The sequence below is a fragment of the Toxorhynchites rutilus genome, chromosome 3 (assembly GCF_029784135.1).
Source record: "Toxorhynchites rutilus septentrionalis strain SRP chromosome 3, ASM2978413v1, whole genome shotgun sequence".
NCBI lineage: Eukaryota > Metazoa > Arthropoda > Insecta > Diptera > Culicidae > Toxorhynchites > Toxorhynchites rutilus.
The window spans coordinates 10,750,075-10,768,378 of record NC_073746.1 but is presented as its reverse complement, the minus strand read 5'-3'; the positions used below and the strand labels follow the sequence as shown (position 1 = coordinate 10,768,378).

Sequence of the window (18,304 nt, the reverse complement as noted above, 5' to 3'; positions counted from 1 at the left end):
TTGGCATACTAACACGAATCCGCGACGATTTATTTCCCTCTGCTCGTGTGTGGTTGTCTCTCGCTCTTCGCGCTTCGAGGAGCAATTCAAATCATGTTTACGACAACAAAAGGAGTTTGACATTATGGCTGAAGTGGGGAATCGTCACATAGTTTGTTGCTTCACATCAACGGAAAAACAAAAGAAAAAATTGATCTTATCCCACACAGTTTTCCACGACGTTTTCCATCACTCTCACTTGCTCCTACATAAGATTGTGCTCTCCTAGGAGCTCTAGCTATCATGACCAGCGCGGCATCAACATCTTTAATGTTTTAAAAGCGCCTCAGCGTATGATTCGGAAGAAAACCGCACCAACAACAGCATCGGGACCAAAATAGATAGAATCACTCGCTCCCTCACGGAAGACACCGGTGGCAAAAAATAACAAAACATTTCAGGACTGAAAACTACTGATAATACACACACTTTCAACTGCTGCTTAATCTGGGATCCACAGCTTCCACTTTCACACGTGCTCTCTTATCGGCAAAACACACAGAGATTAAAGAACACTTTTTCGCGTATCGTTTTCCTGTTTCTCTGCCCTTTTCCTTGTTGTAATGCTCGCTAAAGCTCCGTTTCACAAACAGATTGGCATTTGATTCACCGCGCACACGACACAAGATATTCTTGCACACTCAAACTCCGATATATTCGACAAGGAATCACCGTTTTTTGTTAAGCTCACGATGCGACCACAAACTCGCGCGCCCAAAAAGGATTCGTTAACTTCCGCTAGTGTTTTTCACGTGCGGCGTGGCACACACACACACACACACCTCCTTTCTCACCCACCCTTTCCAAGGGAAGGGCAAAACCGCGAAAGGAGATTGCAGCCAATTTTTCCGACCGATGTTCTGCTCCTTTCTACCTTTTTCTTGGGTGGTGGCGGTACGAATTCGACGCGGCTGGGAGACAGAGGAGGGTTTTGGGAAAGTCACAAGATACAACACACCGAGAAAAACGGCTACCGACCGGATGATACGTAGACACACTGAGAGATACTGGTTTCGATGGCGTCATATAACAGACATAAGCAACGGGTCGCGATAGACTGAAGGATTTTCCCGAAGCACAATTGGATAATATAGTTGGCATATGCTCCACAGCCCCACCGAAGCCGAAGCCGCGGGGCCGGACACGATCGTCGTCAGACACGAGAGATTGATAAACAAGTCTCCGCGGGTTCGGGTTTTTGTTGTGCTCGCTCACGCCGTGCGATCCGGTGCGATGGGTGCGCTCTCTCAAGAGTTCGCGCGCACGTTGTGGTTTCGGGTTTTGGGATAGTGAGAGCATCAGAGAAGAAGCGCAGCTTCGCTCGCCGCACTCAGCGAGAGAACCGCCGAGGGATAATAAGTGGGAAAAACCATGTGAGTTTGAATAGAGCTGAATTGGGCGGAACTCTTGAGTGAGTGTTCTCAGAGATGGGCGAGAAGAACTCAAACTCGCTCAGGAACTCGCGTGGAAAACTGAGTTCCGCGATTGTGGTGCGATAAAATGTTGATAATTCAAAAACACATTGAAGTCGATTCTGTCGAAATAATAATTCTGACTTATTTGCGTCCATTTTCAAAGAATTTTGAGGGATTTTACGCGAACTCAAAAGCCCTTTGTCAGGATCTATTAAAACTCTGCAGATATAAGAAAACTTAACACTTTCGCATACTAAATTTCTCCAGAACTAGTCTAGATAGTCTTTTGGAAAGGACAAAACATTTTCTAAAATTTACCTAATAACTAATACACAACTATAACTTTGTCTATAACTAAAAAATTGCTGAAAATTAATCCCATTAGGGACTTTTAGGAGTTCCCAACATCATTGTAGTTAGATCTCTACATTGAAAAAATGGGTGGGTTATATCTATGATATAACCAGGGTTGCCATATTTAATTCTGTATAATTTTCTGAAAAAATCTGTATATCTGTTTTTTAAGGCAAAAAATCTGTATAAAAAACCTGTGTCCGAAATTTGAGAGAAAACAATGAAAATAAAGGTTTATTTTCACTTTAAACTTTTTTTTTATTTATGGGTTTAAAGTTGAACAACGAAATAAAGCATAAAAAAGTTTTTCACCTCTGAATTGTATGATGTTTTTGTATGGTTTTGTTTAACTTCATCTTCAAATTTTCCTTCAACTTCATCTTTGACGCTGCTCCTTGAGCCGATACATAGTTAGCCTTAGTCTCGTGTCGCGTCTCGTTAGTGTTGACAATTGTCCTTACGTTTGCAAAAACCAAAATTAGGTAATGCATATAGTTCTTCGCTTTTGAAATAGAGCTCATAATTGTGGGAGCCAACCGATTTTCGGACTTTGTTTGTCGGCACTGTAAGGCAAAAATATTCGCTCAACACATATTGATGAATGTCATCAAAAATGTCTTACAAACGACTTTAGCAATGGATACAAAAATTTCCCATCAAGCCTTTTGGCATCCAACAGCTGGGACAAAGTTATATCCACTCAACTCACTCAATTTATGCCCTGTTTTTTAACTGTTTCGACGAATTGAGAAAATTGGCTCATCAAATTATTAACGTATAGTAGCTTGACGAAACTTTGAGGCTTTATTAAGGCTGCAGTTCTGTTTCACCAGTTCAATATAGAAGTCACGAAAAAATCGAATTGAAGATCAACTTCCTAGCTGCATCCAATCCGTTATCAGCTGCTTCTGCATCGATACCAACGCAAACATCCTCAGGCTTCTTAAGAAAGTCTTAAAAATCATTCACATCAAGGTCAGCATCAACGAATCGTTGCACGTAGCTCTCCAAACATAAGTTACCCAACATGATCAATAATAACAGTTTTATCTCATTATAAAGTTCGCAAAATTGAAAACTTTCTTTCTGATTGAAAAGTGCGAATGACGTTATTATTGATGAGTTGTAGAACCAAATTTAGGAACAGTATAATCGGTTTAGTCATAAGATCGTTTGAATGAGTCAATATCAATATATACGATTGGCAGATTGATTATGGTCACACATAACTAAGAAATTCTATTTTACATAACTTAGGTATCTATGTATTCATTGTAATGAATTTATAATTAAAAATTGAGTTTTATAAAAAATCTGTAAATTCTGTATTTTTGCTGAAAATCTGTAATTCTGTATATACAGATTCTGTATCTGAAATTTGGCAAAAAAAACTGTAAAATACAGAATATTCTGTATATGTGGCAACCCTGGATATAACCGCAAGGTTGACGTGAGTCTACCTTAGCTTAGTAATCATTTGTTTGTATTGATTCAATTTTTGATTGAATGAAACAATTTCCGAATTCAATAGAACTCAATATATTTGCCTTGTGAGTAAGAAGATTGAACAAATGTCATGTCTCTAGTGGCTGCACGATTTTACCAGGTACCTAAGTTTAGAAGACCGTGTTAGGGAAACTGCACAAAGGCAAGCGAGTACAGAAGTACTTGCAGTTTGAATGTATTTGCAATGCCGATTTCCCCAGACACCTTGGTTTAGAAGTCTTTATAGGTAAACACATTTCAGTCGGAAAAAAAATACTCCCGACCTGCATGAATTTGCAATTCCAATTTCCCTGGACACCTTGGTTCCGAAGCCTGTGCAGAGCGAACATATTTTAGTCGGAACAAAAATGCCCCCGACTTGCATGAATTTTGCAATGCCAATTTTCCCAAGGATTTAAAGTCTGTGGTAGGGAAACACATTCCGGTGGGAACAAAAGCTCCCCTACTTTAATGTATTTGTAACGTCGATTCCCTCAAGGCTGCTTGATTTTGAAGTCTGTGTTGGGGAAACCGTAGCTTCAGTATCATTGGTTGGCATAGATATTATGAATTTGACGATGTTGATGGAATCCACGTAGAAATTCGCATTTACTGTGCTTTAGTAAGAGAAAGATAAACAGCGATATTTATTTATTGCTAAGCTAGCCGATGATGCAGACTTTGGCATGTTTTCGCCTTAGATTTAACATGAGAAAGCAGTATTACACGCTACACATGAATGCCAAAATGACTGATTCGAATGCTATATGAATAAAATTGCTGAATTGGGAAAAAATATTATTGTGATCAAGCCATAACTAATATTTGATCGTTATTTTGAAAAATCGGACTTAACGGAGAGTGGCGTGGAGTTTTATGAAAATCGAAAAATCACCCAAGGAAATCGGGGTTTTCGAAAAAAAAAATTTATGCCAAGTGTCTTAAAATTGCATGAATCGTCGAGATCTAGATCTAGTGTCATCTCGAATTTTTTTTTTTCAAAAATCGACACTCTGGAACTTAGTTTTTTCGGAATACGAAAAGAAACGTATGGTTTTGGGTACAAATAAAAATAGTTATCTCGATTTTTCATTCGGAACTTGCTGCGAAATGTTGATTTGCACGATAATATACCCTATGCAAAATTTTAGCTCATTCGAACTTCATTTATCAGTGTTGCAGACGTTAAAACTTAAGTTTTTTGAAAATTGAAAAATCACCGGAAATCGAAGTTTTCAAAAAAAAATTTGATGCCAAATGTCTTGAAATTGCATGACACATCGAGATTTACAGTTATCTCAAAACGTATTATTTTGTTAAAAACCGACTTTTCAGACGGAATAACGACCAAGCGCCAAAATATTTTTTTTTACAATTTTTTTTTACAATTTTTTTTTACAATTTTTTTTTTTTCGAGATAACAGTAAATCTCGACAAGTAATGCAATTTTAACACATTTGGCACTAACAATTTTTTTTAAACCCCGATTTTCGGTAACCTTTCGTTTAAAAAAAAACTCAAATTTTTACGTCCGTGACACTAATAAATGAAGTTCGAATGAGCTAATATTTTGCGTAGGGTATGTTATCGTGCAAATCAACATTTCGCAGCAAGTTCCGAATGAAAAATCGAGATAACTATTTTAATTTGTACCCAAAACCATACGTTTCTTTTCGTATTCCGAAAAAACTAAGTTCCAGAGTGTCGATTTTTGAAAAAAAAAATTAGAGATGACACTAGATCTCGACGTTTCATGCAATTTTAAGACACTTGGCATAAATTTTTTTTCTCGAAAACCCCGCTTTCCTTGGGTGATTTTTCGATTTTCAAAAAACTCAAACTTTAACTGCTTTGCGCCACCTTCCCTTAAGTCCGATTGAGCTAATATTTGATACAGGGTGTTTTTTCGAGGTGGTGAACATTTTTTATGTGGTAACTTATTGAAGTTAGAGATGACCATTTTCATTGGCACCCTAATATGTAGTCTACGCTGGTTTGACGAAACAAATAAATGAATAACTATTTCGATCATGTTAAATTTTTCTTTTAAATTATAGCAATTAATTATCCAGCTAGTTTCTTTTAGTTTTAAGCGAGCAGTAATAAGTATCATTAAGAATTTATTGGTCTATTTAGATTGACGATAAATAATAAATAAATCAGTAAATTCTTCTAAAATAATGTCATTAAGTAATTGATAACGGTTAATTTAAAAATAATGTAGAAACCTGAAGAAATAAAAAAAATATACCTTTTTGTTTTTTTTAACATATTTTGTGAACTGACACATTTTTTGCTAAATCAGTCAATATCAAATTCAATTAACCTTATCAACCAGCTTTCATTTAATTCCTAGAATGTTTCAGTAGGACCTTTCAGTACAAAGATATTTTTTGTTTGTATTTGAAAGAATCGCTTCATTTCTGATGATGAATAATTCAATAAATAATGATCGTCTCGCAAAATGAAAGACATTTTTTAAAACTCTAATAAATTATGTAATTGTTAATTGGTTGCTTTGACGAAAAAAAAAATAAATGCTTTGCATTGATTTTCGAAAGAGCCAAACACAGGTTTTTTTGTAATATTTCAGCAAATTTCCTGTAATTGTACAAACACTATAGTGAGCTCTTACGTTGGCAGGAAATTGTTTACCAATTGTTTCCCCAAAATTCCTGTGAACGTTTACTATTGATACGTTTTGCCGTTGGTTTAGCCGATCGACCGAAGTTTGGAGTAAATTAGAGGAGCAATCCACCGCAAATTGTACCAAAGTGCGTACTTTCTGAATGAACGCTAAACAATTCGTAGCTTTCGTTTTATGCGTTATTGCGAGGAGTGATGATTTTTTTTTTTTATCCAAAATATATATTTTTATTAAGGCTCATATGGCGTCAACCTGACGGGGCCGGGAGTTCAATATTTCGACAATGTTTGCCTTATAACTATGTTAGTAATATGTAACCGATTACTCGCGGTTGGCTCGAGGTTAGTATTACAAGTGTTTTCGTAATTGTGATGTTGCTGTCTTCAATGATCTGTACCTGTGCCCGACACGGGATACTTCCTATTGGGATGCAGCTGACCATTAATCAGCAACGCCCCCCTAGTCTGTACCCCATATCTAGCGTGGTGCGTCTTCTCGAGGAATCCAGGATAGAATGGTCACTAGCCGGCGCAATCATCAGCTCGTGTAGAGTTGTCATGAGCGGTACAACCTTTGGCTTTTGTTGAATCATCAGTGGACTGCACAACCTTTGGCCCGTGTATCTGTAAAGAGTGTGTGTATGTATTGCCGCGACTAAGTAAAAGTTTATAGATCGAATAGGAGGGATACGAAACAGGGACACAACGAAGGAAAAATCATTAAACGTTGACATCGGCGTTCCTGAGGAACAGGTATAGATGAAGCAGAAGATCAGGATCACGGCTACCTAAGATATCCCGGACGGGGATATCCGATTGTCTGCCTTTTGCTCTCAGTGCTCTAGAGAGCTGAGAGCGAGCAGCATGGAACCGGATACACGACCAGACAATATGCTCGATGTCGTGGTAGCCATCGCCACAATCACAAAGATTGTTTGCTGCGTGATGATGATGCTAAGAAGGATTTTTTCATTTTTATAAAAATGTTTGACACTCTCAACAAAATTCATTTTTTGGTCACCAAGAGCGATGAATGGGACTCATAATCTTGTCCTGGACCCAACATCATTTTTACCCTTTCCTTCCGAAGTCAGCGATTGAACAACAATCATATGTATAGAGGGCAAATTTTTTGACAAAATGAAAAAGTTGAGAAATCTAAATTAACGACTTTCGCCACAGTAAAAATAAACGAATCCTTTATGTTGGTGAATTTGAAAATATGTAAATAAAAAATTATAGGAGGTTGTGTCCAAGACCCGACCGCATTGTTGACGTAGAACTACGCTGTAGTTTAATTCAAGTCGCTTGTTTATAACTGCGAATATTATTTTATAATGCTACGAAATTTTAGAAATAACCATTTGGTCGCCCTAATTTTTTGTTGTTGTGGTATCATTTGACGATTATTGTTTAATGATCCATTCTTGTCCTCGCAGAACAATACATGCTCGATATAAGCGCAGTTATCATCTTTAGTGGAGAAACTTTTGCTACTGGCAAGCGAAACCAAATCACATACAAAATTCTGGAACGACATTTACTCTATTGGTGACTAAATACACGAAAAAAAAACTCTTTCTGTTAATCTCAACAACCTCGGAAAGAGTAGCACTGCTTCATTATGATCAAGATTAGCGCAAATGCAATCCTAGTTGAAGGGAGTTTTGCAACTGGCACGCGAACCCAAATAAATTTATAACTTATTATAACTTATTGAATAACTTGGTGTTCCCTAAATAATTTGTTGGTGCACAACCTTAACACCTGCTTCACCATAGCGTCAGTTCAATGCATTGATGCAATGTCAAAGGCACCAACGAAGCCTTTATGATGACAGAAAACAAACAATATCAACTACTTGGAAAAAAGGCTCAGCACAGATTCATTGCTAATACCCTAGCGCAAATATTTCCCTCCCGCTATCTCCCCTCTTTGTCACCACGTTCGGATCGACATGTTCACCCGCAACAGCGCAATACATTAAGACGCATGCAGGTACGCACACAAATATCCATATATTGATGGCATGAAGCAATTAAATATACACACATTTATCTCACATTTATCGTCTTGCGCTCTTCTCAACAGAAGCCCATTTTGTTAATATTGCCGGTCTAGATCAGCTTAGCTGCCATCCTTTGTGGAGAGAGTTTTGCTACCGACATGCGAAACCAAATCACATACAAAATTCCAGGACATTTTTTTTCTTGGTGAGTTGACGATAGCCTAGCTTGATGATTCCCCACACAATTGTGTAGCTCAGGGCCTTAATGCAATGGCGTCAGTTTGATGCAATGATTGCAATGCTAGAGACATCTGCGAGTCACTAATTTGGTCGCGTCCACAGCTCAATCCGAAACTAAGACGAGTGAGACTTTAAACTTCTTCAATTCGTTCGTTTCTAACCTCCAAAAAGGCCCTTGGAAAACTTTACTTTTTCCTCGTATCAGTCCTCCACCCCCATTGCCCCCATGGCATTCGATCCCTCACTGTCCAGCTCGCCGTCGCTCGCAGCGATGTTGTTCAGTCGGTGTCCTCACGAAGAATGGAAGTTTGCCTCAGCGAGATCCACTGTTTATACTCTGTCAAATATTTTCCTTGGTTCTCCTTCTATTCCTCTGTTCACGGAGACTTTAAATCTTACGATTTCCCCTTCGTTGCTTGTTATTGACAGCTCTGTTCGGAGAGCACACAAATGGAGAGAACAAATGTATGGGAAAATGGAAACGCTTATAGTTTTCATGAATTTTAATCATTTACACACCATGGGATTGTAATGTATAGCATATCAAACAAATCTTAGGGAATTCCGATTCCAATTCGTTTGGTATGTAAATCGCCAAAATCCGATCGCAGCAAAAATAGTTATTAACGTTAACTTTATTTCATAAAAACGTGACCTGTTTTCTGATTTGGCACCCTTAATGAAAGACGTTCTACGTTCTAGGTCAAAAAAATTTATGAAACTATTATGAATAAGAAAAAAAAACTCGGTTGAATGTGTTTGTAAATAAAAGTCATGCAACAAGAATTTATAAAATGATTCACTAAAACTATGAACAATGATTCGTTTACAGAACACAATTTACAAAATACAGGTTCAGGCACGATTCATTTTGATTGTTTTTTTTTTCTAATCGTATAGTTAGATCGTTCCTGGGGAAAAGAGCCGAATAAAAAGTGTTACTTTTACACTTTGTATACTTTGTCAATCTTAGATATAACTTAGTATCAAATTATATGTATAAACTCAATACTGATGCATCGTTTAAGTAAATATTACATTTCAAAAAACTGCAGTTCTAATAGTGCCGTGAGTAGCAGAAATTTAATGTGAGAGATGACCGAGAACGAATTAGGAGGAAAATTAAAATTCGACAAATTTAGACTAGACTAGAAATACACCCAGGTTGTTTTTACGCGGGGAATACGTACCTCGTAAAAAAACCGCGTTAATTCGAAAATCTGCGTAATAAAAACCGCGTTAATTGGAAAACCGCGTAAAAAAAACATGTCACCTAATGATAGATATGAAAAGGGGATTATCTTTACGTAGAACGGAAGTAAAAAGTTGAGTGTTGCTCGCTCGAATGAGCTCATCTGCTGTTGCTAGAAGATTCCATAGTAATTTGTACACACTTCTGGCGATGCACTTGCAGTACCACTGTTAGACCGTCCAGAGCTAAGTAGACACGGAAGGACATTCACGAATCGCTGTCCGTAAAAAACCCCGTCCCGTTGTACCGCCCGGCGAGCTCCCCGTTACCCAACACCTAAAATCCACCTAAAAATCGTGATAAGGTGCGGCACTAAGCGCTAAACTCCGTTACAAGTACTAGTTACCATAATTTGCCCTGAGGGAACATGAGAGAAATATGTGAGCTGGGGGGGGAGATGTGATATTGCACTGGTATTGGCCGTGTTAATTGGAAAATCCGCGTAAAAAAAACGGCGTTAATTAAAAAATCCGCGTAAAAAAACCTCGTAAAAAAACCGCGCAAAAAAAAACCTGGGTGTAAAACAAAAACAAGACAAACGAAGACAACTCGAAACAATTTATTGTGATCTTACAGAAGTAATGAACTACTGTGCATATTATATGTCTAGTTCTAATTGTCAATTTTCTTATAAAATTAGGCAGAGTCAATTCTCTAGTATACTATTTTTGGGTACCGAAAAAAAAACTTTTCGGCAACCCAACCTCGTTGTGTATCGTATAAAATTTGTTTCCCAAACTAACTAACCATGCAAAATCAGCACACCACGAAAACACTGAAATTGCACCGAGAGCGGCTAGAATATATTAATTTACTGCTGTGCGCTCACAATGAAAATTCGGCACATATCAAGCGGAAAAATTGTATCCAACCTAAGTCGTTTGATGCCTCTATTTACGAGATCTGATGAGGAAAAGTGCAATATAACTTCCCCTCTCATCTCATCCCACGTCGCATCTCGTTCCAATGTACAGCACTTTTCTCCCCCCCATTACGGCCAAGCTTACCAGAGGGGGGAAAATAAAACAGCATCACCATCCAGAGCGCACTCGATAGATTTTCTTGCTCGGTATGTGCATCGGTTTGTGTTTGTGTGCAAGATTGTGTGTGCCGGTATGAACACATCACTCGAAAGCAGGATTGACTTGCCCTGGGCCTTATTGAGAGCTAAGACTGCTTCCCTTCGAAGACACATTTTCGAATTTCGTTGCTCGAAATGGAAATCCCCCGAGAGAGCTAAATTTGGATTCCATGTCTGCTCTGTTGATCGTTCGGTGTAACGTTCATCAGGATCACTTTTGGCACGTCGATGAGTAAGTTAGTAGAAATGTACTGTAGTTACGCGTATACGCAACAATAGTGAGAAAAGCTTTTACTTGTCACTTCTGTTTACGATTACCCGGAGCGTGTCAGCAATCGCTGTTAATGACCGCAATAAATAATGCAGTAGTATTGGATTTGTGGGAGAAATTCATCCGAAAAAGTGTTCAAACTAAACGCAAGTCATTGCCTCTGCACCGCTAGTCGCACTGCAACGGCTGTCTAGTGGCCGTCTAAGGCATCTCAAGACCGTGACCAGAGAATCAAGACACTTCGGAGCAGGTGTGTTTTCATGGCTCGTTTCCAAGTTATAGTGGAGCGAATAGAATGAAAAAAAAACGAATATATTGCGAGTAAACGAAACAACCGCAAGCAAATAGCGGACAAACCCTGTCTGACATTCATGGTTTGGATTAGATTCCCCGCCGAGCAGATGGGAGAAACTACTACATGACACGACCAGCTACTCTGCGCTGAGCAATCTTTTGTCTGGATGCTGCTACCTCGACTAATGGTCAAAATATGTTCCTTTCGCTCTAATCCATACGACTCAAATGTTGTTCGTCGCTCAGCACGCACGATGAAAGAGCTTCTGATATTATTTATAGAAATTCTGCGAATAACTACACAAGCAAACATTGCCGAATGTATCGCTCAATTAGGGGAATAGTGGTGGCGTTGGGTTTCGGAAATCTACGGTTGAGGTACTCCACATTTGTCTACAGTTTTGTAACCACACAATTTAACGATGTGTCCACCGCTAAATAGCGTTCAAATTTACATTCTGATGAACAAAAAGTCATAAAGTACAGACCACGTTACCCCACAGGGTAAAGACAAACCAAATAAAACTCTTGACTGTTTGTAGCATGTATTTTATTGTTCTCCAATTTTCCACTTACCTTGCATGCACACTCGCGAATGGAAATCTTCCATTTGAAGCACAGGTCTGGTCCCTGTATTGGCTTTCCGTCTGGCAGCGAAAGCACCAACGGCTTATCCTCAGCCGTCAGCTTCCTAATGCGCGACAAATGTGAATAAACTGAATCAGCTCTCACCTTACCTACGGATGGAACAAGAGAAAAAGGGAAATGAAATGCAAGACGCAAGAAGAGAAGAAAATCTAATGAAATTATGCGCTCAGCCCTTGTCTAGCCTGGCTTTATTAATATCTGCAGGCGCTGCGGCAGCACACACGAAGGATGCAACCGGGCTCGAAAGATAGTGTGCGGCTAGGGGCCTTATTGAAGCTGGTGGGGATTATGACGCGAAAATTAAGCTAGGGTAAGACTGTTGAAGGATGTAAAATGCAGTAAGGAACATATATTTATATTATAATTGATGGTCACATTATGAATTTCCCGTTACAAGAGAGGAAACAAATAAGGAACAAACCATCATAGTCTTGAGATTGACTAAATGCTAAAAGCGAAGTTAAAACAGATATCTAGTCCAAGACGATCCGATCTAGCCATGAACTTTCAGTTCAAGGATTGTAATATTCCGCAACTATGCGAAAAAGGTTGAAATTTGTGTTGTCATAGAATGATTGGAATGAATTATGATGACGGTCACCTGAAATGCAGTTTGGCTAGATTAAAACAATATCACTAGTTCAGTTCAAATTAGATTATAAAGCGAAATATGTACATATATTGGGGTGCCGATAAAAATGGTCATCTCTAATTTGAAAAAGTTACCTCATAAAAAATGTTCACCACCTCGAAAACGCCGTCTCAATTGGAACTCGATAAATAATACACGTAATTAATAACGATATATATCATAATAATTTGACAGAAGTTCCCTCGGTTACCTTGTCAGGTTTCCCACACTCAACTCTCCCCCGTCGCGATTGGATTTCTATGAAAAATACGTGTGATAAATAATAAAATATAACCAGTCCAATTGTTTTTACAGGTTCGCGTTAACATAATCACATCACTTACCTCAGTGAATCCTGATACTCACCTCACCCTACTAACAACTGTCCCTTCCATGATAAACGCTAGGGAACCACGCTATAGAGGCGACCCTTCTGGCTTTCGGGCGGCGAATATCATACTAACATTCCTTCCCTTTCCCCGGTGACTGTAAGGACGTGGCCGGCGTCGTTATTGACCATTTAAAGCTCGAATCACCGAAAATTGCACAACGAGAATGATTTGCTAGTCCCAAGCGTCATTCTGTGTGTTCTTTGTGCAATTTGGTTGGTTCAGGTCAATCACGGAGAGCAACTACGAATTGTACAGTCTACCCAAGCTCAAGCTCAAGCTCAAAAAATGTTCACCACCTCGAAAAAACACCCTATGCCAAATATTAGCTTAAGGGAGAGTGGCGCAAATTGGTCAAAGTTTGAGATTTTTGAAAATCGAAAAATCACCCTCCCCCCTTGGATCGGGGTTCTCGAAAAAAAAAAATTTGATGCCAAATGTCTTAAAATGGCATAGAACGTCGAGATCTAGTGTCATTCCGAAAAATTTTTTTCGTCAAGAATCGGCACTCTGGGACTTAGTTTTTTTTCGGAATAAGAGACGAAATGTATGGTTTTTGGTCCCAATAAAAATATCTTCTCGATTTTTCATTCGGAACTTGCAACGAAATGTTGTTTTGCACGATAGTATACCCTATGCAAAATATTAGCTCATTCGGACTTCACTTACTGGTGTCACAAATGTTGAAATTTGAGTTTTTTGAAAACCGAAAAATCACCGAAAATGTGGGTTTTCAAAAAAAATATGATGCCAAATGTCTTCGAATTGCATTACTTGTCAAGATTTACAGTTATCTCAAAAAAAATTTTTGTCAAAAAAAAAAGTTTTTTTTCGCATGAAAAATCGATTTTTGACAAAAAAAAATTTTTTAGATAACTGTAGATCTGGACGTGTCATGCAATTTTAAAACATTTGGCATCAAATTTTTTTTAATACCCCGATTTTCGGTGAGTTTTCGGTTTTCAAAAAACCCTAATTTTAACGGTTGTGACACCAGTAAATGAAATCCGAATAAGCTAATATTTTTCATATTGTATATTATCGTGCAAAACAACATTTCGTAGCAAGTTCCAAACTAAAAACCGAGATAACTATTTTAACTCCGAAAAAAGTCCCAGAATGCCTATTTTTGACAAAACAAAATTTTTTGAGATGACACTAGATACATTCATTGGCACCCTACCGAAATGAATTCAGAGACGGAAGACCTTCAGATTCCTTGGAAAATAACAACAGAACAATGAAGTTATCAGTTATTCTCAGTCATACCGTATAATAGTGAACACACTCAACCGATAGAAGAAGAACCAGAAAAGAAGCATGGTAATCATATCCAACATAAGCAAAATTAGCGGTAGTAAGGCAGCGATATCAAGAGCAACAATTTAAGCAGCAGCAGTAACGTCGACGGTTACAGCTAACCGTAACGAGTTTTAATTTCTCTATCACATGAACGAAAATATAATGCGTATGTTTTTGGTTTGTTCTTGTCGCAACGTGTATTATTCCACAGTTCACCAAGCAGATGGAATTAATTTATCAGTTCTTGTCAGAGCTAGCTTTCCAAAATAGTTTCCGCAGTTAAAAGTGTCTAAATGCACTTTTTCACCAAAGAACCACCCAACCAATACCTCCGCTCTGGTGCTATCGAGCCATCCAAAACAGTGATGTAATTTCGTTCGGTTCCGTTCAGTAGAGAGGGCTTCTGCATTTTTGCATTTCTGCATGCACACATATTGCTACTGACAACGCATGAACCAATGGAAGATTGAAGTGGTTAATAAATGTGGAATAATGGTGCTGGTGGAACAAAATATGAAAATACTCATTTATTCACTACAAAATATTATATTTACTTACTACCTTTATATCTAGAATTACTTTCTACAGATACTAGCACGTATTAACGCTGTACATCAACATTTTCTAGCCTCAAATCCCTCGTGTGTTTGATGATACTTATACATAGTCTTTCTAAATTAAGATTGCATACTATCATTTAATAAAATTTTCGATAGAAATTTCAAACGCGAAAAAAATCTCTACCAATCTGTAGTTTTGGACGAAAATCTGTAATGTGTACCGTACAGAATCTGTACCAAAAATAACGAAAAAATCTTTACCTATCCAGATAAATCTGTACGTGTGGCAACACTGGTCATAATATCCAGCATGTTGTTTGATTATGTGAAATATGCAATAAATGAATTTTGCTGGCTGCTGATTCAGAAATTCAAAAGGGTATACTCATTTATATCAGATTATGATAGCTTGAGTAGTCACTATCTTAATATGATGCTCCCCATATATGTCTTCTTTAGAAGCAAAGAATAAACAGAAGAAATGGATGGTAATGGATTTAATGGTATTTTTGAGTGCATTTTTGAACAGTACTCATCTAACCCATTTAAAGGATACAAGTTCATACAGGAAACGGCTTTTTTCAGGGCTTCCATTTGATGTGTCAAAAGAGAAAAAATTCAATTCAAATGCAATTGCAAGATCCCGTCCGTGCCCCTAGGGCTATGTCTTTCATTTCTGTACCGGGTTGTATGTTCAAAGTTTCGAAAACGAAAGCGTAACGCTTGGAGTGCAAGATTTTGAACGTTCGTACCACTTTGCCGGCTGCACAGAGTGGTATGATAATCACTTCATTCGAAAGATAAAATGTCCAAGAGCTATATGATTGTTTATTATTGAACCGAAAACTTATTTCTATAGCTTAAAAATCACACAAATCTGTATCTAAGGTGGTGCCCCCGCTCGGAAATCCATTTAATTGTGATGGGAAAGTGATGAAGACGGTCTCGCTCGCTCGCTTTAACACTATGCTCTTCTCTCTTAAATCCATTTCTGCAGCCAGATCGAACGGATCGTTTAGCGAAAAACGAAGTGTGGATTTGATAGCGCAGAAAATTAAATGTGTGATATGGTGTAGAGAATATTTTACAATATCAAAGAAATCATATTGTTTGAAGGACGTCTGAGTTCCATAAGAGCTCCCGTGGCCGACTGGTTAGCGTCCCACATTATCATGCCGGGGTTCGGGTTCGATTTTTCGTCAAAGAAATTTCTTCCCACTTGCACTGTGCTCACGCGTATTCTAGAGCTTGCCAGTCCAGAATACATTCAAGGCGTGTTATCCGGCATAGACATCTCAATTTAGTACTACAGGTAAACTTCGATATAACGTACATTTCACTTTCAAAATTGTACGTTGTATCGAATTGTACGTTATATCGAAGCATAATAAAGTGCTCACAAACGTAGTCTATAATACATTATTGTGTTGCTGTTTTAGTAAAGTAATTGAATAACTTCAATCAGAAGACGAAGCCAGCCTTTCTCATGATGTTTCCCTTCGTACTGTTGATTAAAACTTGATTCATTTAGAATGCGGAATTACATAACCAGCTGTATTTCGTGATTGATTGAAGGCACAACATTTTTTTTAGCATCACAAAACAGATAATTCAATGTTCGATCAGAAAAAGAATACTAAATTTTTTTTTCCTTTACACTTTGGAAATATGTACGTTATATCGAGGTAAAATGTACGTTATATCGAGTGACGTTATATCGAGGGTACGTTATAACGAGGGTCGTTATATCGAAGTTTCCCTGTACTAATAAAAATGATGCAAGTAATACTATGTTGAGAAGGCAAAAGTTCCACTGGGAACGTTAGTGCTGTCCAAGAAGAAGAAGTGTGAGTTTTAACATCATTTGTTGATGAATGCCACAATCGATGGATGACTCTAATTGACGGGAAGGGTTTTATTTGTTCTGGGTATTTTCAAGGAGAAATAAATTCCTCTTTGAGCTTTAATAATTCTTTTCCAGCTAATCGAAATGGATTGTAATCATTTTATTCAAATGATAAAATGTCTGAGAGTTATACGCTTATGAATTATTGACCTGAACATTTGTTTCAATAGTTTGAAAAAAACTTTGAAAACAGGCTATTGAAATCACACAAATCCATGCATAAGCTAGCACCCGCTTGGAAATCCATTCAATTGCTATTGCGATGTGAGATCAGGATGGTTACGCTCAAACACGTCTATGAATTGTGCTATATTTTCCCAATTCCATTTCTCTTCTGCAGTGAAATTCCAAATGAAATCGAACTAAAAATGCAGATTATAAAACCTTGTATTTTTGATTCGAACGAAAGTTTGTATTCCGTTTGTGTTGGATGTAATATGAGCTTTCCACACCATTTGGGATTTTTTTTGACTGAAGTGTAACTTTTGAAAAGGGCATATCGATTTTAGTAGGAGAAATCTTTGATAATTTATATCTCAAAAACTATGAGTCGTACCGAAATAGTGTTGATGACATGTGGGTTAATACAAAACGTAGCGATAATGTTTTTCAATGTAACTCCTAAAGATACAGTTTTACCATAATGATGTATTTGGAAAAGTTGTTAAAAATTATAAGCAAATTAAATTTAAAAATTGAAATTTCATTGACATGGCGGTAAAACACGTTAAACATATTAAAAGAGCCTATCTACTATAAAAAAGACTATAAATTAGAAATATTTTTTGACGTAGGACTACGTCTAACCGGAAGATATAGGGGGTGAAATAGAAATCTAGGCACTGAACAAGTAGGAAAAAATGCAAGATTTGGAACGCTTATAATTCGAGCATTTCTCAATAGATCGCAAATGTTTTTGCATCAATTGATAGGAAATATATCTACGCATCTATCATAACGAATAACATTTCATTTTTCTTGAGATAAATAATTGAATAATTGTGAAATATCAAGCATTGTCAAAATGAACTATATGCCAATTTTTGATTGGTCCATTTTGTGCTCCTCAAATCGTACCGACCAAAACGGGCATCCAGAGCAGCAGCGAAATAGAATGAAGCACGATTGGAAAGGAAAAAGAAAAAAATGAACGAAACATTGGTCGCAGTCTCACACATGCGTAATTCTCGAGCCAGCCACTCAGCTTAAAAATCCCCGCTCCGCTGCCGTAACGATCATTCTCATTCAAACCGTACACCACATCGGTTCGCATCACAACACATCAACAAACCAACCCAAGCAGCCATGTCTGGACATGGTAAAGGAGGAAAAGTGAAGGGAAAGGCAAAATCCCGCTCGAACCGTGTTGATCTGGAGTTCCCCGCAAGGGTAGCTAGGCCGAGCGCGTTAGTACCAGTGCAGCAGTCCACCTAGCCGGCGTTATATAGTTTCGGCCGCCGAAGTGATCGAGTTTGCTGGCAAAGCTGCTCGCGACGATAAGAACACAGGAACAGAACACAATCGGTTCGGTGGACATCAAGACAACAGGCAGTTGCAGCGAGTGGCAAACGCAATCGCAAAACGGCATCAGGTAGCAGAAGAAAAAAGTTTGTTCTTTATACAAACTGCTTTGGTGGCAAATCCAGAACAAGGCGGCATCGAGGGCGTTCGAAATGGTTTTTTTCAAAACCACGAGTACTAAGTTTTCTAAATTGGAACCATTCCATAAAACAAGGCGCTTTTCAGGGCCATTAAACCTTCCAAAAAAGAGTTTAGGACCGTC

The 18,304-nt window shown here is 38.0% G+C and overlaps 1 protein-coding gene across 4 annotated transcripts in view; it reads right to left on the bottom strand.

Annotated features, from left to right (window-relative positions):
- LOC129780217 (pseudouridylate synthase RPUSD2-like) overlaps nt 1-18,304 on the bottom strand; it is a 619,255-nt gene that overhangs the window by 495,409 nt on the left and 105,542 nt on the right. For 2 of the 4 annotated variants that reach the window (XM_055788247.1, XM_055788246.1), the window contains exon 1: nt 469-1,115. The exons of 1 other annotated variant lie outside the window; for it this stretch is intronic. The gene's annotated coding sequence lies outside the window, so the exon portion shown is untranslated. Of the gene's footprint in view, nt 1-466; nt 1,117-18,304 lie in introns of those variants that run through there. One more of the 4 variants, XM_055788248.1, reaches the window with a different exon arrangement.